Source organism: Prionailurus bengalensis, chromosome A2 (genome assembly GCF_016509475.1).
Source record: "Prionailurus bengalensis isolate Pbe53 chromosome A2, Fcat_Pben_1.1_paternal_pri, whole genome shotgun sequence".
Lineage (NCBI taxonomy): Eukaryota > Metazoa > Chordata > Mammalia > Carnivora > Felidae > Prionailurus > Prionailurus bengalensis.
In genome coordinates this window covers 139,555,292-139,579,984 of record NC_057348.1, presented here as the reverse complement: position 1 = coordinate 139,579,984, position 24,693 = coordinate 139,555,292, and the positions used below count along the sequence as shown (strand labels likewise).

General features: G+C 38.3%; 1 protein-coding gene and 1 non-coding gene across 20 annotated transcripts in view; one reads left to right on the top strand and one right to left on the bottom strand.

Moving 5' to 3' along the window:
* CADPS2 (calcium dependent secretion activator 2) overlaps nucleotides 1-24,693 on the top strand; it is a 540,583-nt gene that overhangs the window by 243,054 nt on the left and 272,836 nt on the right. The gene's annotated exons all lie outside the window — the stretch shown is intronic.
* On the bottom strand, nucleotides 23,848-23,949 carry LOC122488810. The gene has a single exon (XR_006298733.1). It is a non-coding gene; the product is annotated as a U6 spliceosomal RNA (small nuclear RNA).

The window sequence follows — 24,693 nt, the reverse complement described above, 5'->3', positions numbered from 1 at the left end:
GTCCCGAAACGTTACTGTTTTCTTCTAGAAGTTTTAAGGATTCAGATCTTACATTTAAATCATTAATTTATTTTGAGTTGATTTTTGTATATGGTGTAAGGTAAGGGTCTAATTTGATTGTTTTACATGCAGCTGTTCTGTTTTCCCAGCCCTATTTGTTAAAGAGATTACCTTTTTTTTCCCATTGTGTGTTCTTGGGACTCTTGTTAAAGATTATTTGATTGTAGATGTGTCGGTATGTCAGGGCTCCCTGTTCTGTTTCATTGATCTCCATCTTTTTAGGCCAGTATCCTATTGATGTAATTATTTAGCTTTGTAATTTGAAATCAAGAAGTGTGTTACCTAAACTTCTTTCTTTCTTAAGATTGCTTTGACATAAGAGACTCTTAAAAACTGAGAACAGGGGCGCCTGGGTGGCTCAGTCAGTTGGGCGACCAACTTCGGCTCAGGTCATGATCTCGCGGTCTGTGAGTTCGAGCCCCGCATCGGGCTCTGTGCTGAGAGCTCAGAGCCTGGAGCCTATTTCAGATTCTTTGTCTCCCTCTCTCTCTGACCTTCCCCCATTCATGCTCTGTCTCTCTCTGTGTCTAAAATGAATAAACGTTAAAAAAAAAAAAAAACAGAACAAACTGAGGGTTGATGGGGTGTGGGAGGGAGGGGAGGGTAGGTGATGGGCATTGAAGAAGGCATCTTTTGGGATGAGCACTTGGTGTTGTATGGAAACCAATTTGACAATAAATTTCATTTTAAAATTGCTTTGAATATTCAAGGTATGTAGTGATTCTATTTGATTTTTAGGATTTTTTATTTTTTATAAATGCTATGGAATTTTGATAGGGATTATATTATATGCCTTGTTTCTGATCTTAGAAGAAAGGTTTTCTGGTTTTCACCATGGCGTATGATGTTAGCTGTGGACTTATTGTATATGGCCTATATTATACTGAGTTAAATTCCTTTTATACCTAATTTTTTCAGAGATTTTTATCATGAAGGGTGTTGAATTTTGTCAAATGCTTTTTTCTGCATCAGTGGTTATGATTATATGGTTTTTACTCTTCTCTCACTATGGTGTGTCCCATTAATTTGTAGATGTTGAACCATTTTTTTTGCATCCCAGGAATAAACTCACTTGGTCATGGTGTATGGTCCTTTTAATGGCCTTGTTGGTTGTATTTTGCCAGTATTTTGTGGAGGGCTTTTGTATCTATATATGTCAAAGATACTGGCCTGTAGTTTTTCTTAATGGTCTTTGTCTGGCTTTGGTATCTGGATAATGCTAGCTTTTTAAAATGAGTTTGAAAATGTTCTCTTCAGTTTTTTGGAAGAGTTTGAGAAGTGATTAGTAATTCTTTTTTTAAATTGTGGTGTAATTTACCGGTGAAGCCATCTGATCCTGGGCTTTTCTTTGTTGGCAGGTTTTTTATTACTCATTCAATCTCCTTATTAGTTATAGGTGTGAACAGATATTTTATTTCTTCATGAATCAGTCTTGTATGTTTCTAAGAACTTACACATTTCCTCTAGGCTGTTCAGTTTGTTGGCATTAATTGTAGTAGTCTTTTACATGATTTTATTTATGTGTCATCAGTTGTAATGTCTCCTCTTTTGCTTCTGATTTTGAGTCTTCTCTGTATCCCACATATCTGTATCCCCCTGTATCTATCCATAGGTTGCACAATTTATTTGAGGAAATTTCTGCTCCAACCATGGAAGTGACCTTTTCTTCCCCTACCAAAGCACTTTTATTAATGTATCAAGACGGTGACTTTCCTATTTTAAGATTTTTTTCGTTACTAATTTATGAAGAATAATAAGTTATTTTTAAATTTATATAATTTTTTTAAAAATCACAATTTTGAAGCTTGTTTAGAAGGAAGGGGGGGGATACATTAAATACATTGTGTAACATACTGACAATTATCAGGGAACTTAGGCAGAGTAAGACTCATTATTCATGGTAGTTGTTCCTACTCTATGAAATTTGAAGAACTTTAAAAAAAATTTTTTTTTCAACGTTTATTTATTTTTGGGACAGAGAGAGACAGAGCATGAACGGGGGAGGGGCAGAGAGAGAGGGAGACACAGAACCGGAAACAGGCTCCAGGCTCCGAGCCATCAGCCCAGAGCCCGACGCGGGGCTCGAACTCCCGGACCGAGAGATCGTGACCTGGCTGAAGTCGGACGCTCAACCGACTGCGCCACCCAGGCGCCCCTTGAAGAACTTTTTAAATATAGGAACCCTATTACTGGAATATATGACTTTGTTTTTTCTTAAGTTTTGTTTTAAGAAAAGAATAAGTCTTCTGTAAACTTAATGGTGGGGGGGGCAGATTGGTGAGTTTTAATTTTTTACACTACTACATCTTCCATAGCTTCCAAATTAAACCTGTAGGCTCTAGAAATACTGCTGGACAGGTAATGACATCACATTATTTAAAGAGAGTTTTGAAAGTTTGGGAGACAAGCCTATTTTTAAATTTCTTTTTTCTCAGAAAAGATTTCATTGACTTAAGAGACCACCAAAGAAGCCATAGTGATGGTAAATTTGGCAAAAGAAATAAGTGAATCATTAGTCAATTTTTAGACAACGCTTTTGTTACCTTGGCTCAGATTTCCTTATTATATAAAATGCAAGATGGATTTGGTTGGCAAAGATTTGATATCTTTTGGCTTTTATAAAATAGCAAAATTTTACCTGGAGCAAAGTTTTTGAGCTTTTCACTGTGTTCTAATGTTTAATTTTCCTCTTTTTGCCATAATATAGCTTTGCTGGCAGATGGCAACATTTGGATCATATTGAATTTGGCAAATTCTCATAAGAATCTTTAAAAATTTTAATATTTGCATGTGAAAAAAACACAAATTTTACATAGCTCTGCCAAGAGGTAGAGACAAAGTCTTCTGCATTTTTCTTATTTTCATACCCTGTATTGCTTCACATTTAAATAGGGTAAATGTCTAGGAAAAACATGAATTAATGTATAACAAATATAATCTTCGGGATATAAAAACTTAACCTATCGTGTTCCACATTTAAAAACTGTGTTCCTAAAGTAGAATCTTGTGTTTTTCTTAAAATCAGTAGCTGAAGGTCAACATTCATGTCAACACTAGACAACTTTTCCTGTAGCTTCCCTTTAAAAATTGGAAATGTTTGCATCTGATTACTTATTTTTACATAGGGGCCAGTGTTTCAGGTCACCCCATTTTCCTGTTTGCTCTACAATGCTGGGTTCCCGGAGGAGGCTGTGGAACTATCTGCTAAGAGGGAGGCCTGTTGTTGTTCTTTTAATAAACGGGACCCGGGGTATGTAGGACCAAAACAGATACACATTTTTTTTTTTAATTCAGCTCCAAATAAATTCATGCCATAGCTAGATTTTGGTGGATTTACGTATTTATGCGGAGCTCCTCCCTTAAGCACACATCCTACTTATAATGGGACTAGAATTATAAATGGCTTAGACTCAGGGACTTGAATTCTGTGGCAAACTCATTAAAATTGCACAACTATTTCTGGAAGGCTCAGAACAGGTTTGTGGACTTAATGCGATTAGTCACTTTTGTGATGAGACTTACTGACAGATGGACCCTGTTTCTCCCATAATCAGACAGATTGGTTGATTACATGAAAATTTCATCATTAATATTTTCTTGGGCCTATCTGAATGTTTCATGGCTTAGTTTTTCAGAGAAGGTCCCCAACCTCGCCAGTGACCTTTGGCTGTTTTCCCTCAGTTGGTGGGATCTTTAAAAAGACAAAGCTTGTTTACACCAAGCTGAGCTTGGCTTTGTTGCTTTGACTCCATGGGGCTGCTCTTTCTGTTCACAAAGAGGCTAATTCCTTTACTTAGCTATTTTCTGTTGTTTGCTTTCTTGCCATCATGTAGCTGTGATGGCCTGGACGCAAAGTGTACATCCATTTTACAATCATTCTTTTCTTAAAACCAATCCAAAGATGTACTACTCAAATGTCCTATTCTTATAAATTGATCAAAATTTTTCAGTTTTATAGCACCACTTATGTAAATTAAGATATATTACAAGGAGGATAATTCATCTGATGTAGAAATATTTATCCATATGGTGTGGATGAGCAAGAGCTTCCCAGTGGAATATAATCACTCTCTTTTATTAGATAGGAGACATATAACAATTTATTCTGCATTACGTTAATATGTGAGTAATTCATATTGTGTGTGGTGTTGTTTCTTCTGAAAGAAACTTTCATGGCGGGCCAACCCTTGTGATAGAATACAAAGAAAAATAGCTTTCGGATTCAGAAGGCTGTTGCTGAAAGCAATTCTGCAAAGGACAGAATCCACTTTTTAGTTCACCCGATTGGTTCTGGATGGCATATCCTTCTGTCTGGATATCTTCATTCGGATATCTTACAGACCCTGAAATTCACATTCAAAATAGAAACACTTATTTTTACTTTTAACACTCCTTCTTTCTGTTTACCATCTCAGTGTGTGGTCACTCCATCTACAGAGGCGCCTAAGCCAGAAGCTTGGGTGTTCCACACTTCTTCCTCTTTCCAATCCCCACATCTAAAATCCTGTCTGGTATGCCTCCTCCATGCCCAACGAAACTATTTCCCTTTCCACATCTTCATTGTCAGCACATGGGTTCAGCCTTTGCTAACTTGATTTCAAGAGCCTGTATTTGGTCTCCCGGCCTTCCTGCTTGCCCCCACTGCAGTCCAGTTGCTAAAACACAGGTCAGATTATGTCATTCCCCTTGACATTTTTTAGTGACTTCCCTTTGCCTTCGTGAAGAAGTCTGGCATGAAAGACTCTGCGTTTACCTGACTTCCACTTACTTCTCCACCCTACCTCTTTTTGCCGGTCACAGTGTTTCCAGGCATTTGGTTGCATTTTGTGGGAGCGGTTTTCATCAGTGGAACTGCATTATAGGTAATTTAGCTTTCATAGCCTCTGCCCATACACATATTTAAATGCCCTGAGCAGGAGGAGGAACCATTTCTGGGGAGAACCACTATCTCTCCTTGTACATGGACTGCCTGCCTTTCATTTGTACCTAGCTGCCTACCCTCAGGAAGGTTTGGGGGGCTCTCCTCTGTGTAGAGGTCCTGAACCCCCTGCCCTCACTTTCCTCAACAGGCTTCCTGAACAGTGTGTGTGCTCTGTCCCCCAAATATAGTTGCCTCTATTTGCTGCTGCTCAAAAGCTGTCTGCCCCCCCCAAGATAGAGCCCAGGTCTTATTCAGCATTGCACCCTCAGCATCTGGCTCTGCGACTGACCTCTATTTGATGGAGTATTTGACCTTTAATAACTGACAATAGTATTCTCTTGAATCTATTAAGTAAGCGTTGATGACAATATATAGGGGAAATACTGATTAACAAAAATTAGATATGCATATAAAACTAGGTACACACTGACTTGTCTTCTAGTGTTCATGCAGAAAAAAGTTAAAAGTGAGTCTGGACTTAATAGCAGCTGGGAGCAATTGTTACCCTAATTTCCACCCACTGCACAGTTAAATACAGTCTAAGTGACATTGTACAGATCACTCTCTGTGTCCCACATATCCCTTCACAAATTGCAAATAATTTAACATCGACATCTCATCTCACATATCTGGAATATTGGTACGGTGACAAAAACACTATATATTAAAATCTCTATAAATCATGCATTATCTAGGGGAAACACCCCTTCAATTTGAGCTGGAATTTTAACATTTCTTAAAGTTATCATGATACTCTAATTTTTTACGTATGAAGGTATTTTTCAAAAACACATCTTTGTAGCAAAGGTAGAAAATTTTTATTTAGCCAAATATACAACGGTGCTTGTTTTCACTTAGAAACTTTCCACCCACATTGCTTACTTCTTTGGCATATGGAAGTAAGGATTAACAAGTGACAGCTAAAAATGTATGCATTGTAGGTAATTAAGAAAGTTGTAATCGCAAAATAATTAAATATCTAAACTCTATTTTGTAAACACATGATTTTGGAGGTCAAGGGCCCAGATAATATTTTGTCTTCTAAACTATATTATTCTCTTCTAAAAACAAATGTTAAGATGTGAAGTCTGGCTTTGCCACAAGTTCTGTATGCTTCCATTGAAAAACGTGACCGGGGCGCCTGGGTGGCGCAGTCGGTTAAGTGTCCGACTTCAGCCAGGTCACGATCGCGCGGTCCATGAGTTCAAGCCCCGCGTCGGGCTCTGGGCTGATGGCTCAGAGCCTGGAACCTGTTTCCGATTCTGTGTCTCCCTCTCTCTCTGCCCCTCCCCCGTTCATGCTCTGTCTCTCTCTGTCCCAAAAATAAATGTTGAAAAAAAAAATTTAAAAAAAAAAGTGACAAATGTATCTTCCCTAATTAAATTGGAATACAAGTTCACAGTTAAATGCTGTGATTCATCTTAAGTTCAAACATATCAGACATATTTGGTGAACTTAATGTTTGTGAGGTATTAGAATGGAAATTGGAAGTAAACTACCTTTCTCAACTGAAGTTAGTATTTAGTTTAACAATGTGTATAAATAGTCTTTGCCTCAGTCTTTCAGTTTTTTATGTCAGGGAAGACTTTGGTGAATAAAAAGATCTATTGGAGATTTACCTCCTAGAGAAAATTATGGTTACTACTCAAGTAGTCATGTAACAGTTACTTCTTGCAAAGTATTCTGTTGTAATTCTCTACTTATGCAGGACACAGGTGCAATGATGGTAGGATAAATAAAAGTATATCCCAACAGACAAGTGAAAAAATACAACAAAATGATTTAATTCAGTCACTGCAAAGCTTAAGACACACCTGTTACTCATTAACAACTTTTGCCTAAAGAAACTTCCTCCTTTTCACCATTTGCTGATTCAGAGATTGGGTAAGAGATGAACAGTAGTAGTCTCAGGTAAACACACTTAACGTGTGTCCATGTGTTTATTACCTCTGACAGTTCTAATATGTAGATATTCACTTGTTTTAGAATCTTCACCACTATAAATAGGCTAAAATGACCATATTATTTTACACACGTCGTATTTTTAAATACCGAAGTGGCTTTCAGATTCAGGTGATTATCCCACTCCGCCATCTTGAGTCGGTTGCATTGTCCAGAAAAACTGTTCCTGCGTAAATATGAAAATTTTTGCATATTTTTGTATCATTGACAGTCTGATCTAGAGCTGTTGTACATGCGTGTTGTTTAGTTGTCCAGTGTGGCGGTGATTCAGGAAACCCCATTCCTGATCTGGTTTCTGTTCTACATTTAACAAAGCAAAATATACTGTCAAGAAAACTCGGTTATCCAGGGGCACCTGGGTGGCTCAGTTGGTTAAATGGCCAACTTTGGTTCAAGTCATGATCTTAAGGTTTGTGAGTTCGAACCACACATCGGGCTCCAAGCTGACAGTGCAGAGTGTAATTGGGATTCTCTGCCTCTCTCTCTCTCTCTCTCTCTCTCTCTCTCTCTCTCTCTGCCTCTCTCTGCCTCTCTCTCTCTCTGCCTCTCTCTGCCTCTCTCTGCCTCTCCCCCACTTTCTCTCTCTCTCGCGCATGCATGTGCACAACATAAAAAAAAAAAAGAAAGAAAACTTGGTCATCCAAATACTGTGGCTCTCCTCATAGTCCTTTGAGGATTGTCCAGAATAAAGTATATGGTGTCCTTTATTAAATCAACAAATAATTTTGAGCTCTGCTCTGTGCTAAGTGCTGCACAGGTACTGGGGTTGAAATGATGACTAAAATCAGACGTGGCTGTAGCAAATGGCATTTGTTGTCTAAAGCAGAGGAGCTAGGCATTAACAGCTCAGCACCTAGGATCATATAATTACAAACTAGGTAAGTGCTTTGAAGGAAAGGAATATAATCCTATGCAAATATGACACAATGGAACTTATTTGGAGGACTGCACAGTGGAGCAGGTGGCGATGGTTAAGGAAGTCTTTCTGAGCAAGCAACCCTTGGTCTTTCAACAGAAAGACACATAGTAGTTACCAGACAATGGAGTGGAGCAATGAGGAAGCAGCACTACTCCTGACGGAACAGGCAAGTGTCCTGCCCTATGGCAAGAGCCTTCTGGATGGGCACAAATGCGGGTTAGAATGGTTGAGATGAGGCTGAGGAATAGCCAGGTATGCTCAGCGTTGGGAGCTATGGTTAAGAATGTTAATCTTCATTGTGTTGTCTTGTTTGGTTATTTTACCTTGTCTTTTCCCATCTTCTATGGTAGAAACCTGAGTATACTTAAGAGGTTTTGTTTTCATTTCTAAACATTGACCTTCTTAGTGCTTCTCAGAACTGCTGAATCTTTCTAGAGAAAAGGGAATTAGTTTCATACTCTGGACTTCGGTGGCAAAGAACCATTTGTAAAAATAGCTCATGTGTAAAACAACAGTTTTTTGTTGTTGTTTTTGTGTTTTGTTTTTTCCTGTCATCATAGCAGAAGGCTAGTTAATGGTTCATGATCAGTTACTCCAGCGCTGTGGCTAGATCAAAGCTTGCTTCTCTGGTAACCTTTACCATCTTCGCCTGTGTTCTTTATCCTGGATTATCATTTTCTGATTTTTCCATTCTTAGCTGATGTTTTGGGATTATGCTCAGTCTGTGTTATTATCTGTTCTTTCCATGCTGTGTAGTGCTCTGTGTGTAACACCACATCCCTCCTATTTGATTAGGCCTGTTTCTCGACTCTGATCATTTTAGCTCATCTATGTAGCCATTCTTCGCATTTTTTTTTATTATCTCCACCTTCTAAAAATAAGACTGTTGGTAACCATGGTAGCTCAAGGACATAGTTAGGAAAGGAAAAAACAAAAAAAACAAAAATAAGAAAACTCAAGCGTCTCCCTCTGTGAGTACCAAACCAAAAGGGGGAGAAGAGACCTGCCAGGGAGTCTTGAATCTTTTTTTTCTTAATTTATTTATTTTGGACGTGTGTGGGAAGGGGCAGACGGTAGTGGGAGGGAATCCCAAGCAGGCTTCACATTGCCAGTGTGGAATCCGATGCAGGGCTGAAACCTATGAACCTTTGAGATCATGACCTGAGCCGAAATCAAGACTCAGACGCTTAGTGGACTGAGTCATCCAGGTGTCCTGATGAATTTAAGTCTTAAAAGAGCTTAAATTCACCTCTAGACTTTCCACCCACAGACCGACTAAAGCCCCACCTGAGCTACGAAGTTCTTAGACTGACCAAGATCAGCACCAGCTTTGTACCACTACAAAATACTATTAAGGAGTGGAATTTTTAATTCTTGGGTTTCAGAATTTCTTCCAAAACAGACCTGTGAAGATGTTATTAAATATTTTAGGAATTCCAAATATATTTGACACGTCATTTTCCAAAATGCTTCTTCCTACCTTAAGATTGGAGTACCATGACAATGTGAAAATAGCAGTGCCTTACATGAGCTGATTAAAGACTACATTAAATGGGGCGCCTGGGTGGCGCAGTCGGTTAAGCGTCCGACTTCAGCCAGGTCACGATCTCGCCGTCTGTGAGTTCGAGCCCCGCGTCGGGCTCTGGGCTGACGGCTCAGAGCCTGGAGCCTGTTTCCGACTCTGTGTCTCCCTCTCTCTCTGCCCCTCCCCCGTTCATGCTCTGTCTCTCTCTGTCCCAAAAATAAATAAATGTTGAAAAAAAAAATTTAAAAATAAAAAAAAAAGACTACATTAAAGCCAAAACATGTACTTGCCATGTTTGCTGGAGCTAGTTTAAGAGTGAGGGAATTCCTAAAAGTCCGCTATCAACACAAGCTGTATTCCCAAGTAATACAGCTAAAACCTGGTGTGTTTCAGGACCGGTCTTCTACCGTACTTGATATTTGCTGCTGCTTTCCACAGAAAAGAGACTGTAGGATCACTCAGAGGACTTCTTCCCCTTTAGAGAAGATGGAATGGGAAAGCAATCAGGAATTGCTCATTGGACCCCTGCCCTGACATCAGGAAAATGGGGTGCACAAGTGAAAAGACAAGAAGCATTTATTTTTTTATGCCTCCTAATTTTCCAAGCATTCTAGTATTTTCTTATTGATTTCACTCTTCTGAATACTTAGGTGGGACTTATTACTATTCCTATTTTCTAGATAAGAGAATGGATCCTTAAAAAATATTCTATAGCATACCTAAATTAACTCTGCTATCAGGCAGAGCAACCAGTATTCAAACCCAGTCCTCTTAGATTCCAAAGTCCATGCTCTCCGTACACAGTCTCCTCTCCTGAGCATGTGATGTATGCCGGTTATTTCCTGGGCCGTAATGGTGGCTGCAGTGAGAGATGTAGCTGTAGTTGCTAAGACAAATCATGAAGGTAGAAAAGTAATGCAGGTAGTCTCCAGTATTAAAATGAAGGTCACTCTTCAGCTTTCCGCAGCACTTTCATATTTATTACATTTCCTGCTTCTCAGTTTCCTCCAAGTACAAGTCCTTAGGGGCTGCAGTCTGTTTTCCTTCATCTTTGTATTTTTCACATTCATCCGCATGACGGGCACGTACAGAGTACTTATTACATATCATTTCGGAGATTACACGAGTGAGGAAGTGAGGACCAGAATTACAGTAAATGCTGTTATTTCAAGTTTCCTTAACCCTAACAGGGCTTCTGTTACCTCATGAGTACCAAGATTTTTTTTCCTCAAAATATCACTGTAAATGTCTTTAAGCTTTAAAAGCATGTCTGTGTTGTATTTATGTCCCAAGGTTATCTCAAAATTAGTCACTGGCCATCAGAAATCTGCAAGTGGGGATTTCGTTTTCTGAATAATATGGGGATAGGTCTCTTAGGAACCAGGAGCAGCAAATGCCCCGGTGATTACTTAGTTTGTGGGGATTACTTGAGCAGATTTCTCCTGAGGCTGCTCGTAACATGGTCACCTCTGTACTGTGTGCTCCCCTGATGCTCCAGGGGCTGGTTTCAGCTGTCCCCTTGTTTTGCTGGCTGGACTGTCTGGTTGCGTCTCCTTCCCGCACTGTGCCTTTTTTGAGCACCTCATGCTTTTTACAATCTTCTCAGCCCCCTCAGGAATGGTCTCAAGTAATTCTACCCTCTGGAAATCTCCAGATATTTGTATAATTCAGAAACTTCTTTCCTCCCAGATTCCTCCTGTGCAGTTGAAAAGTCTTTATTTCTCCCAAAGAAACTGTCATTTAGGAAAGAGAAACAAAGTTTTATCTGCAGGGAGCTCCCCAGGAGGACCATTCCTAGGAGAAATGAAGTAAACCTGGGTAGATACTTCAGTCTGGTATTCTCTCTTTAAAGCCCCCATGTTACTGCTCTAAGGACCAAGGAGTCTTTTATCTTTGGAGAAGCTGGAAACATTGCAGAAGCATTTGCTTTTAAATGGAAACCGTTAAGAATAGAAGCACTGACATTGTAGGACTTGGGCAATTCCAAGGTGTTCAAATTAAGGAAATAGCAGAGCATTTTCACACCCATATGTCTGGCCTCCAAGAGCATCCCACCGCCCCCTTTGAGGTTCTGTCAAATTAGAGATGAATTACTGGAATGGATCTGGTAAAACAAGGACCAGTAACAGATACTCCAGTTTACTAGAAACAATATGCTCTATTGATTAATGATGATTACAGTAGTTTGTGTTTTACATTTCTATAGTACATTTTATCTTTGAGGGATAATGCATTGATTCACAGTTGAAAGGTTTTCTTTTTGTCTAGTTCATGTAACACATTCACATTTTTGTGTCAAAAACAAACAAAAAACACAGGAGCAAACCAGGCTGATGTTCTCACATTACTTCAAAGTTAAGGGTATAACCCAAGTGTGAACATACGTTAATAAGTGTGTGTAGTGATTAATTATTGGCTTATGCAGTAGAGTTGTGCTCATCTCTACACCATTGCATTTTATTATTTTGAAATCTTTCTAGAGGTTTGTTGTATAACACATTATGCATTAAAGTTAAATTAATGTACCTGATCAGTTATTTTGCTTGTATTCCTATACATAGGTTCTTGAAAATCTTGGTTTCTGATAAAAAGTTACACTTTTTTGTACTGCCTTGACCAAGTAAAATTGTAATGCAAGATACAACAAATGGTTCTCTTTAAAATTAGATGCTTCAAGCTAATGTCTTTGAACTACCCTGCTATGAGGAAGAGAAAGGAAAATGCTTGTGAGGGATTATATCTTCTATTTTTTCTGAAACCTGGTTTTGTGCTAACATGCTTGCTAGACTTTCCCAGAAGAAAATGGTATAAGTATAATATGATTACTCTGGATATGGAGGTTTAATGGCATGAATACTTCATAAATGAAATACGGACTTTAGAGGATAATTTTACTCGGTTATTCTTGAGGCTTTAGCAATCTTTAGAGCAGCAAAATGGGAGCTGTCTCTTTGAAGGGAAATGGAAATTTCCAGACACATTAAGAGAGAATGAAGGGTGAAGTCCCTGGGATTTTTCTCTTATTATAACAGTGATCATTACCCACCCCAAGCTATCCCCAAATATTTTTCTGCCTTCATCGCAGGATTTCTTCTTTGCCGTGTTGAAAAGAGAACTTTGTATTGTCTTTTCATCATAATGAAAAGTTTTAATGTAGTGTTTTTGAAAGATCATCCCAGAAGCTTTGAGTGATAAAGCTTAGTTACTTTAAAGGATATTTTCTAGCCCTTCTCTTAAAATTTGCATCATGTCAGCATTTTAGACTAAATATTTTTTTAAAGAAAGATTAAAGAATCATGTGCAAAATACATCAAGATTGATAGTAACTCAGTTTATAACTCTTTATCCCAGGTTGGTCCTGTGTTAATCGTCCCTTCTTTTCTCCATCTCTGCCCTTCTTACCACCCTCTCTCTCTTCCTCTCTCTTTTTTGTCCTGTTTTGCTGTCAGTGGAGGTCTCTCTCTTTGTAGTTTCTTCTAGTGCCTGGGTTTTAGTGTTGCTGTTTTATGAAGTTGATTAAAACTTTAATGTTCCAGGCCATCCATCGTCTTCAAGTAGGTATCATTTTGCTTGTGCGGTTAAACTAGAATAGTCTACTATGGCTGCTAATAACAACAGTTAGCATTTGATGTGCGCTGTCCGTATGACATTTGGGTCATACGTGCTGTGGCATTATGGGTGTTAATGTGAATTGCCTTCATTCGCACCTCCACGGTTTGAGGAGGGACGTAGTATAAGATTAGAGGCAAGTTGATTGCTCGGACTCCCTTTGTGTGTGGGAATTTGTCTTTGAGCCCAGAAATGGTCTCTGGGGTCTGCACTGTGGAACCCTGTCTCTCCATGACCGTACTCTGCTGTGGGCAAGGGCTCTGGTACTGGTTCTGAAGTTTTTTCCTTCCCTTCCCTCCCCTCCCCTCTCCTCCCCTCCTCTCCCCTGTTTGTTTATTTTTGAAGGAGAGAGAGACAGAGCATGAGCAGGGGAGGGGCAGAGAGGGAGACAGAGAATCTGAAGCAGGCTCCAGGCTCTGAGCTGTCAGCACAGAGCACGATGTGGGGCTCAAACTCACAGCCATGAGATCATGACCTGGGTGGGTCGAAGTCAGATGCTTAACTGACAGAGCCACCCAGGTGCCCCATTTTATATTTTTTAATCTTTTCCCTCCCCTCACACATCTTTATATGAAACTATTTAGAACAATGTTATATTTGTGTTGCTAATTTCATCCAGGTGGTTATCTTTGTATAGCTGTACAGAACAATTCCTTTGGTTTTGTTGAAAGGATAGAATATTTTGTCTTAAATGCCAGTGTAATGGTAAATGTTATCTTCTTGACCCAGAAGGTCATGCCATGATTTCATTAGTTGGCGTAGCTATATTGCCTTGGAGGTATTGCTAACCTGTGTGTGGTTCAAATTTGATATGAAATTGAAATTTAAAGTATGTCAACCACAGTAATGATAATAAGTAAAACAGTTTTTATAAACACTATTGATCACCCAACTTAAACTAATTAAATGCATAGGAAATGTTTTTAATAATATACCCAATATATTTTTAAAGTAAGAAATTTAATCTCTACTACAGATTATTAAAATTGAAGGGAAAGGATGTTTACAATGAAATTTTGAAATCCTAGCAAACTTGGATTTTGTTTTACATTGAATTTTGAAATTTTGGCTTTTGGGATAATGTGGCTTTTGTGCTCAATTTTATTTACATAGGTACATCTCTTATGAATTGACTTTTTAAATTAGTATAATCTTTTGTATTTAAGATTAGTTTAAAATCTTGGGGGGCGCCTGGGTGGCACAGTCGGTTAAGCGTCCGACTTCAGCCAGGTCATGATCTCGCGGTCCGTGAGTTCGAGCCCCGTGTCAGGCTCTGGGCTGATGGCTCAGAGCCTGGAGCCTGTTTCCGATTCTGTGTCTCCCTCTCTCTCTCTGCCCCTCCCCCATTCATGCTCTGTCTCTCTCTGTCCCAAAAATAAATAAACGTTGAAAAAAAAAATTAAAAAAAAAATTAAAAAAAAAAATAAATAAATAAAATCTTGGGCTGTCTTAGAAGTCTGTCCTTGGTCTTCTTTTCAGTATTTCTGTAAAAATAATTAAATATATATGAGGATGTCTTTGCAACATTTCTATAATAGTTGAAATTGGAAAGAATGCTACGGTCTGTCAGAAGAGTGAATATGGTACAACTATACAAGAGGAATGTGTTAGAGTCTTAAAATATTGTGTAAACTCCATGTACTCATAGGTGAAGATGTTCAATATGTAGTGTTACATAAAAGCACAAGTTATAGAGCAATTTGGATATCCCACTTATTGAAATATAATAAACGTGTTTAGGCACACGCATACACGGATATAGAAACATATGTAGGCCTGGATTTGTAAGATACCAACTCCTACCATCATGAAGTTTTTAATGAACACCCCTTCATAGGTTTTGTTCATTCTTAGAGTTTCTACTATCCACCTCTGTGTTAAGAATTCTCAAATCTGTGTCTTTATTTGCAGCCTTTTTGCTAAAGTCCAGACATGAATTTTCAGCAACTTATTTGGAATCAGACTCTTGGGGTTTTCAGATAAGTCCCTTCATCTCTTACATATACTTTGATAATGGAAAAGGATGACACCAGCCATCCACATTTCTGTGAAAATGTAGTTACCTTCACTTCTTCCCTTTTTCTTGGGCTCATGTCCATCAGTAATAACACTGATACATTTGGGCCCTGGGAAATGACGTAGAAATGCTGAACTTTTTAAATATCAAAAGCTGCCCTTCCAAAAGTGTCTTCTGCTTAGAGCTTTCCATGAAACTGTCTTAATTGCTCTTAATAATCAGAAATGCTGTATTTAAAAGAATTTGTTCAGGGGGCGCCTGGGTGGCTCAGTCGGTTAAGCATCGGACTTCGGCTCAGGTCATGATCTCACAGTTCGTGAGTTCGAGCCCCGCGTCGGGCTCTATGCTGATAGCTCAGAGCCTGGAGCCTGTTTCAGATTCTGTGTCTCCCTCTCTCTCTGCCCCTCCCCTGCTCATGCTCTGTCTCTCTCTCTCTCAAAAATAAACATTAAAAAAAAATAAAAAAATAAAAAGAATTTGTTCAGTGCTTAATACTATTAAAATGCCTTCAGTGTTCTATTTAATCTTTATATAGTAGGCTCTTAGTGATTGTTTTTAAACTCCTCAGTTTTAAATTCTTCACTTAAAAAGAGGTATATTCATCATAGTGAGGTCCTGCATTTACTTTGTATATTGTACAAGCCCTATTAATGTGCCTGTTTTACATATACATCTGTTTCAGAAGAGTTTGACTGTATTGCTGTGGTCATTGTGAGCAGGACACTGACTGACAGAAAGATACCCACAGAGGTGCAGATATATCTTTTTTTATGTAAGTAAAGCAAACTAAAGCTCACCTGCATGTCCCTGCATGAGTAGGGACACAGCTCTGTGCCCTGAGTCAACCAGGCAAGTTTCCCTGGCCTCCTGACCCCAGGACGGCAAACAGCTGCGGATGGTTTCGTCTGACAGCCCTGAGGATACACACGTTTAGGCCTTTCTGGCCGACTCCCTGTATCCCATTCCCAAGCATCACTATTCCCTCTTGGCGGCTCTTAGACTTGTGAAGAGTGTTCATCTATGTTGTCACCAAATAAGAATGTTAAAAATAACTCCAGGTGATCCTGTTTATTATTAGGTGAATCCAATCCTGTAGGAGTTGTGGGGGCAAATGTCCTATATGACAACAGAAAGTGACCTCAAACCCATATGAAATTGATTGCAGAAAACTTGGGAAGATTTTCTGTTTCATAAGTGAATGTTTAAATCAATATCTACCAAATATCTGATGTTTGGATATTTAAGTTATGAACCTAAACTTGATTGAGACAAGTAATCTTGGATAAACATGACATTTTAATCTTAAAATGCCTAAGTTATGAAAATTCTATAGTTGGATTGTTAATATTTTTCATGCTGCAGTTATTTTAAGGATTATGCATAATTAAAAAAATTTTAATGTTTTTATTTATTTCTGAGACAGCATGAGCGGGGGAGGGGCAGAGAGAGAGGCAGACACAGAATCCGAAGCAGGCTCCAGGCTCTGAGCTGTCAGCACAGAGCCTGATGCAGGGCTCGATCCCATGGAGTGTGAGATCATAACCTGAGCTGAAATTGGATGCTTAACCGACTGAGCCACCCAGGCACCCCAGGATTATGCATAATTTTTAAAAGACTTTCACTTCAGGGTGCCTGGGTGGTTCAGTCAGTTAAGAATCCGACTGTTGATTTCGGCCTAGGTCATGATCTCACAGATCATGGCTTCAAACCCTGCGTTAGGTTCTGCAGTGACAGAGCGGAGCCTGCTCGAGATTCTCTATCTCTTCTCTCTACCTGTACTTTGTGCATGCACATGTGCTGTCTCTCAAAATAAATAAAAAATAAATAAACTTAAAAAAAAAAGACTTTAACTTCTTCCCCTTTAGATACTGATTTCATGTTTTCTGCTAGAAAATTAGGGATGCTTTTGTAATTATAGGTCATTGTTAATCGATTATTTTAGTAACTCAGTGTTTGTAATAGGATTAATGGTAATTTGGTCATGAAAACATTTAAGGTTTCACTGGATTGGAAGTGAGGCAAAACTATTACTTATAAAAAGAGTTCATAACGTTCTTGTATACCAGCAGTTGTCAGATAACATAAAGGACACAGTTTCCTTAGGATTCCAAAATATAAAATACTATGAAAGTGGGGTCCCTGGGTGGCTCAGTCGGTTAGGTATCCGATGCTTGGTTTCAGCTGATGTCATGAGCTCACGGTTCGTTGGCTCGAGCCCCACATCAGGCTTTGTGCCAGCAGTTGCAGAGCCTGCCTGGGATTCTCTCTCACTCCCTCTCTGTTTGCTCCTCCCCCACTCCCTCTCACAAAGTAAATAAACATAAAAGAAAACTTAGAAAACTATGCAATAATTTTAACACAGAATGTGTAGGACTTACCTGCATGGAAGAAGGAAAAAGTTTAAGACTTTACAAAAAAAATTAGAATAGATCTTAATAAATGGAGAGAACTCCCTTTTTATTGAATAGAAATGTAGTAAGTTGGAAATATCTAGTTCCTTCTTGAACTAACTGGTATTCTAATATCTCATAAAGCCACAACAGTTCAAACAGTATAGCCCAGCTCAGGAGGTCTATCTTGAGGACAAAGTTCAAAATCAAACCCCAGTTTATATAATAATACCACAAGTATATTTGATTTCTTAAACTAAGCGAGATTGGATAGATGAGAAATTAAGGGAAAATACCATTTAATATCACTGTTAAATTTTAGACAACTTGAACGTTTAAATAGTGGAAACGTGGAAGAAATAAAGGTTAATATTTATATCATCCTTGGTTAAGTAAAGACTCTTTAGGATGTCAAAATCCAGTACTATAAATCACATTGCTAGAACTTTACTGTCTAATATTTTTAAAGTATACATTAAAAAAAAAAAACCCTGGAAAGAGTTAAATAGAAAATAACCAGCTGTGGCAAATTTGCCATATATATCAGAAACAGTAAATGCCTTTCTTTATGTTTTTTAAAATCAAAAGAAAGCCTCCTAGATAGAAAGCCTAATGTAATAGATAAATGGACAATGATAATAAAAAAGAAAGTCATAAAAGAAATTTAGATGACTATAAAGAGAAAGTGCCTGATCTCAGAAGAAATTTTTAAAAGTGCTGTTTAGAAAGCTTGTTCAATTCTGTGTGATTGGATTTATTATTTATATTTATGAGTTTATAGGTCTTTTTCCCCTACCAGTCTGAGATCATCTAGGGACAGGATCTGTTTTCTTAATTTTTTTTTTTTTTAAATGCCTACCGTTTCCCAATGCCAGCTCCACAGCTGGATGGATAAAAGGATGGAGGCATGGATAGATGAAATAATTTTTCAAATTACATACACCCTATTCATCAGTGCTGGTCATAGATAAGGAACGTGGATTGAGTCTTCTTTTTAGTTTTATCTTTTATCATCATGTATGCATTATATGTTCACAAGAAGAATTTTGAATTGAGGGATTTGAATGATTTTTTTTTTCAACGGTTTTTTGTTTGTTTGTTTGTTTTTGGGACAGAGAGAGACAGAGCATGAACGGGGGAGGGGCAGAGAGAGAGGGAGACACAGAATCGGAAACAGGCTCCAGGCTCTGAGCCATCAGCCCAGAGCCTGCCGCGGGGCTCGAACTCACGGACCACGAGATCATGACCTGGCTGAAGTCGGACGCTTAACCGACTGCGCCACCCAGGCGCCCCGGGATTTGAATGATTTTTGATAACTGTTGCAGTGTTGATGGCTTTCAACGTACTTTGAAACAAATATGCTAATACTTTTTGAGAATCCTTTTAGGTCCCATTTTAAACCTAGTTCTCCCGATGCTGTAAGACGCATGAGAAGTATCCAGCTGTTAAGAACACAGGGCGAGGTGTTCTATGTTATGTATATATTACAGTATATAATCAAATTATTTGTTATCTATAATCTATTAGAGTATCAGTTCCAAGAGAGTGGAGACTTTGGTTGACACTAGAGTATTGTCTGGCACATACGAAGTACTCAGTATGGTTTTTGAGAGAATAAGAGGTCCAGATTGTTTTCGTTTCCACATTACCATATCACCTTCATATCACCCCATATCACCTTCATAGCCATCATTTTAAGTAGCAGCAAAATATTCCATTGTGTGCCACTAAGTTACATAATTTTCCTTAAATGTTAGATATTTGAGATGCTTACTTTTGCTGTTATACATGGTGCTGTAGTGAATATGTTTCTGCTGCTAGTCTTTTCAGTACTCACGATTCTTTTGTTAGGGAAGATTCCTAGAAATAGTTTTACTAGATGAATAGACATGTACACATATTTTGGCTCATCATGTGAATTTCCAGGATACTTAATTTAGTAGCAAATACATAATTAATATCAGTTCCTTCAGTTGGTATGTTAGCTGCCCTGTGTTTGCTTAGCCAGGAAGTCCTGCTGTCCCCGTACAGGTGCTTTGTAGATATTTTATTCTTTTGAAGATTTACACTGGAAGTCTGAATCCTCATAAATAATACATGCATAGAAGTGAAAAAGGCAATGTATTTTGAGTCAAAGCAAATTGACAGCAAGGGAAACGTATTATTTTATCACAGAATACAGAGAAAATAGTAGGAAGATAATAACTGGTATTAATTCCTGGAAGTATTTAAACATGCCAGTTAAGTAAAAAACAAGGAAACATCTTGGTGAATGTTGAAAATATTCACCTATTATCTTCCTTCCTTCCCCTGCCCTTTTGGGGGGTTGGGTGTAGGAAGGAGGACTTTGGTTTTTAATTCATTTATTGTAGAATTCATAAGCATTTTCTAACTGTATATATCTTTTAACGTTAGTTCTTAGAAATTCTCAGGTCACCTGGGTGGTTCAGTTGGTTGAGCATTTGACTTTGGCTCAGGTCACGATCTCGCTGTTGGTGAGTTTGAATCCCGTGTCAGCCTCTCTGCTGGCAGCTGGGAGCCTGGAGCCTGCTTTGGGTTGGCTCCCTCTGCCCATACCCCGCTCATGCTATGTCTCTCTCTCAAAAATAAACATTAAAAAAATTATCAAAGGGGTGCTAGTTTGTTTGTATTCTGGAATTTGGGATTTATGAAGGCTATTAAGTGCTACTGTATACTTAGGCACCCCTTTATAATTGCACATTTTTGTTGACTATCATAAAAGCTTAGTCCTCTGGCTGTTGAAGTTAGGATCCGTCAGTCCCCTTGTGCCTTTGCTTATCTCTGCCTGAAAGCATGTTATTTAATGCTCTCTCATTTCACAGGAGCTGACCATTAATGTTCCATGCCCTTGACTCAGGTGGTCCCAGACCTTGTTAGGTAGATAACATTCTTGCAGATTGCTTTACCAGGGCTTGTGATATTCCTGTTTCCTGCCCTCATTGGCATAGGTTTTGAGAATGGAGATCCTGCATTGTTCCAAGTTCTAGATTACTAGTGGCTTCCTGTAAAATTTAGCTCTTTGTTTTCTAATAAATTACTATCTATACTTGCCATGTGTTGATTAGGTTCCTCATGTGACTTCTCTAAGCATGTGTTGTACTTATTACCATTCCTGGCATAGTGTTCACTAATTTTACACAAGTATAATGGTAGAAAAGTATTCATGGCCTTCAAATTATAAAAGATAAACACTTCATATTAAAAGGCCAGGGTTACTATTAAATCTTTTACATCACCGAATAGGATACCAAAAGTTGACAAAAAGATAAAGGGAAATTGTCAAAATCCCTAGGTTGATGGGAGAGGATAATACTTCTACCTTGCTATATAAAGGACACCAAAAAATCAGTAATGATAAAATAGATTTGCACAGTTAACAAGCATGATCTAATGTCCACATATACAACATTGTACCCACAGTGGAAAATACTTTGCATTTCCAAGTACTCATGGAAGAGTTAAACACACACACCCCTACCTACATATTTTGGAATATATAAAAGCTAGTTTCAATTATTTCAGAAGATTAGTATCCTGTAAGTTATATTATCCCTTGCTAACCTAATGCAATAAGCATAGGGCTTATCTAGGAAAAGGAAAACTGCATTTACAAATTCTAGAACACACCTGAAAAGAGCCAAATAATAACAAAAATGTCAGTTTGGGGGATGCTGTACTTAAGGTGGTTAAGGGAAATGTATAGCCTGAAATGCTTACAATGCTAAGCTTGAATGCTTAGAACAAAATAAAGGCTTGAAATTAATGAGCCATGCATTCAAGTTAATTCTACAGTTCTACATTTTTAACACCGATAAATTAAGATAAAATAAAAAGAGGAATTTAATGAAATAGAAAACAAGTGTGCAGTGGAGGAGATCGTCAAAGTCCAGCAATAGTAATTTGAAGAGAATAATAAGACAAACTTATGTCAAAGTTAAAAGTGGGGAAAAAAAGATGAGGAATGAGGAAAGATACTTAACTACAGATGCCATAGATGCAAAAGATAAGAGAAATTTTAAGTTTATTTTGAGAAAGGGGGGTTAGAGCATGCATGGTGAAGGGTCAGAGAGAGAGAGAGAATCCCAAGTAGATTCCCTGCCCAGCACAGACCCTGACTTGGGGCTTGATCCCACAACTGTGAGATCATGATCTGAGCCGAAATCAAGTTGGCTGCTTAAGCAACTGAGCCACCTAGGTGCCCTCATGCAAATACTTTCATGTGGATGAAATAACTTTTTTTCTAGTAATATATCAAAGTGGCTTAAATAGAAAACTGGAATAGTTTTATAACTATAACCTGTGAAGAAACAGAATCAGCATCAAATGCTTCATTACCACGAAGAAACACTGCACCCAAACATCTTGATAAATTCCAAGAACAGAGAATTCTCATTTATTGCAAACTCTTCCAGATAATAAAAATGTGGCAGTGTTCAACTGCTTCAGTAAAACTAGCGTAAGAAAAACAGGAAAATACAAGAATGTAAATCTACAGGCTGGTTTCATTGATGAAAATTATACAGCATACTACAGCATCCTAAATCTGTGTGTTTTTTTTTAAGATAGGAAATTAGGTTTATCTCTGAAAAGCAAAAAAAAAAAAAAAAAAAAAAAAAAAATCAATATAAACCACTGTAATTACCATCTCAGGAGGTACAGGAAAAAGTTTAATGGAACATTCATTTCTGGATTACAGATAGGTAAGATCTGTGGTCTAGATCTGATAGATATATATAGTGTGTGTATATATATAGATGATATGCACAAAACTGGGTTATATATATCTATATTAACATCCATAAAACATACCTGCATCTAGGGTAGAAAAGTCAGAAATGGATTCTATATAAGATCTCTAGGAGGTGGGCACCCGGATGGCTCAGTCAGTTAAGCCTCTGACTTTGGCTCAGGTCATGATTTCACAGTTCGTGAATTTGAGCCCCACATTGCGCTCTCTGCTGTCAGCATAGAGCCTGCTTCAGATCCTCTGTCCTCCTCTCTCTCTGCCCCTCCCTTGCTCATTCCCAAAATAAATAAACTTCAAAAAAATCCATAGGAGGATATATATAAAATCTAGGACATAGGTAATATACCATGATGTATATCCCATATCTGATATATGTGTATGAAAGGCCTATATTCCGATTTATTTGTGGGTATATAATGAACTAGGAAAAGAAGATTATTTTCTTTACCCATTAAAGACCAATTACAGGACACCTGGAGCAATGATCACCTCTAGAGGTAAAATGCTAAAGATACTCCCTTTAAAAAGAAAGCCGAGACAATTACTAATACAGAACCCAGAATCCTAGCTAATCTTATGGTGTGGGGTTGGGATGAGAGGAAGATGTGATCAGGGCAGGGCACAAAGAGGACTTTCCTGATGTACTGGTATATTCTCCGTTGTAACCTGGGGTAGTGGAAATGCTGATTTTTTATTCTTTAAACTGCATCTCATCTTTAGATACTTAATGTGTAATTTACACAATAAACTTTTTATTAGATGAGAGAGGTCTGAATAAAGACTGAAGATATAGGGGTGGGATACTTTTCCTTTCTGGTAGGTTCTTTGGTCTAATAATTGGCATAAAAACAAAAACTGGAGTGCCTGGGTGACTCGGCCAATTAAGTGTCTGACTCGTGGTTTTGGCTCAGGTTTTGATCTCACGGTCATGGGATCAAGCCCCAAGTCAGACTCTGTGCTGGGCATGGAGTCTACTTGGGATATTCATTGTCTGTCTGTCTGTCTGTCTGTCTCTCTCTCTCTCTCTCTCTGTCTGTCTTTCCTTCCCTCCCTCTCTCCTTCTCTCTCTCTTTCTCTCTCTCTGTCTCTCTCTCTGTCTCTTCCTTTGCCCCTCCCCCACTGTCAAATAAAGTAACGTTAAAAAAATAGAAAAACAAATTTAATTTGTACATATATGAAATAGGAAACTCAAAGTGACCAAAGCAGGCAGCTTTTAGAGCTCTTAGACAAACAATAAATTTGTGAAGAACTGAAGTCAAAAGAAGTTTGGGCTTTGGGGATAGTAAGTTAATAAAGAAGTAATGAGGTTTGTTCATGTAATTTCCTTGGCCCTAAATTTCCTGTTTCTGGTAATAAGGATGTCTTCTGCCTTCCGGTTTGGGGGGTAGGGGAGGGTACCTTTCCATAGGAGATTTATTTCCTGCTTTCAGGGGGACAAAGGAAGAGTCCTAGTTTCCTTGTTGCACCTCCTGTTTCTTCAGTAACTTTAATTCAAGGTAATATGCCAACATGGCATACATTGGAGTGGCCTGTCCTGAACCCCATCAACGAAGAGTTGTTGAAGATCTCTGTTTATGAAGGATCTGAGGTACAAGGCAATTTTGTGGAGGTTCATGGGTTCACGAGTGAGCACAGTTCTTTACATATGCATTGTGGTTTGTCTTACTCTAGCAGTGGAAATGGCAATGCATTTCCCTTCGTGTATCATCCTTGCAAAGGGGCCATGCTGTTCTTCTCTGTATCATTCCAGTTTTGGTATATGTGCTGCCCAAGAGAGCGTGCATTTTCCTTCATGTAAAGTGGCAGAGAGATGGGAGTCAGAGATGAAATTCACAGTCTCCCAGTGATGGTTAATGTGGTCATCAGTACTTTTCGCTTTGGAGAATTGCAGTAGATGGGAGCTTACATACCATCATAGAAAACAGTGTAAGCACTTGCAAAGGCTTTTGACATTTAGAGGGAAGAAAATAACAAAGGAATTTTTATGAAGAGAATTAGTTGAAAAGATGAGCAGATTCTATGTAAAACTGTTAGGCTGTGTCTACATGGTTACTACAGATCTTTGATTTCACTTGTAAGGAAATGTCTCAAAGGGTTTAGTTTCCCAGATTGAACCACATGACACGAAGTAAAGGCTAGTATGTCGTGGGAATTTACTCTAGAGTTGTCATCTGGATAGCCTTGACTATTCAAGTCTTAAGATCCTACGCACTAAACTGAGAATATTTCTCTACTCCCTTATTTTGGTTCTGAATCTGTTTTTACTTTTAGTTTTATTTATTTAGCTCTACTTTATCTCAGACCATCTTAATTCTATGAAACGGCAAAAAAGATTCTTTGCTAACCCCTTTCTAGAAGTCTAAAATAAAAATTAAGCTGTTTTTCCATTCTAACTGAATATTTCTTTTCCCTCTGGCATACGACTTTAATTTCAGGAGGACAAATTATAGCTACATACTAGTTTCTTCGGCCACTGAAATGGCCTCTGCTTTACTGTACACATATTACAGTGTTATCACTGT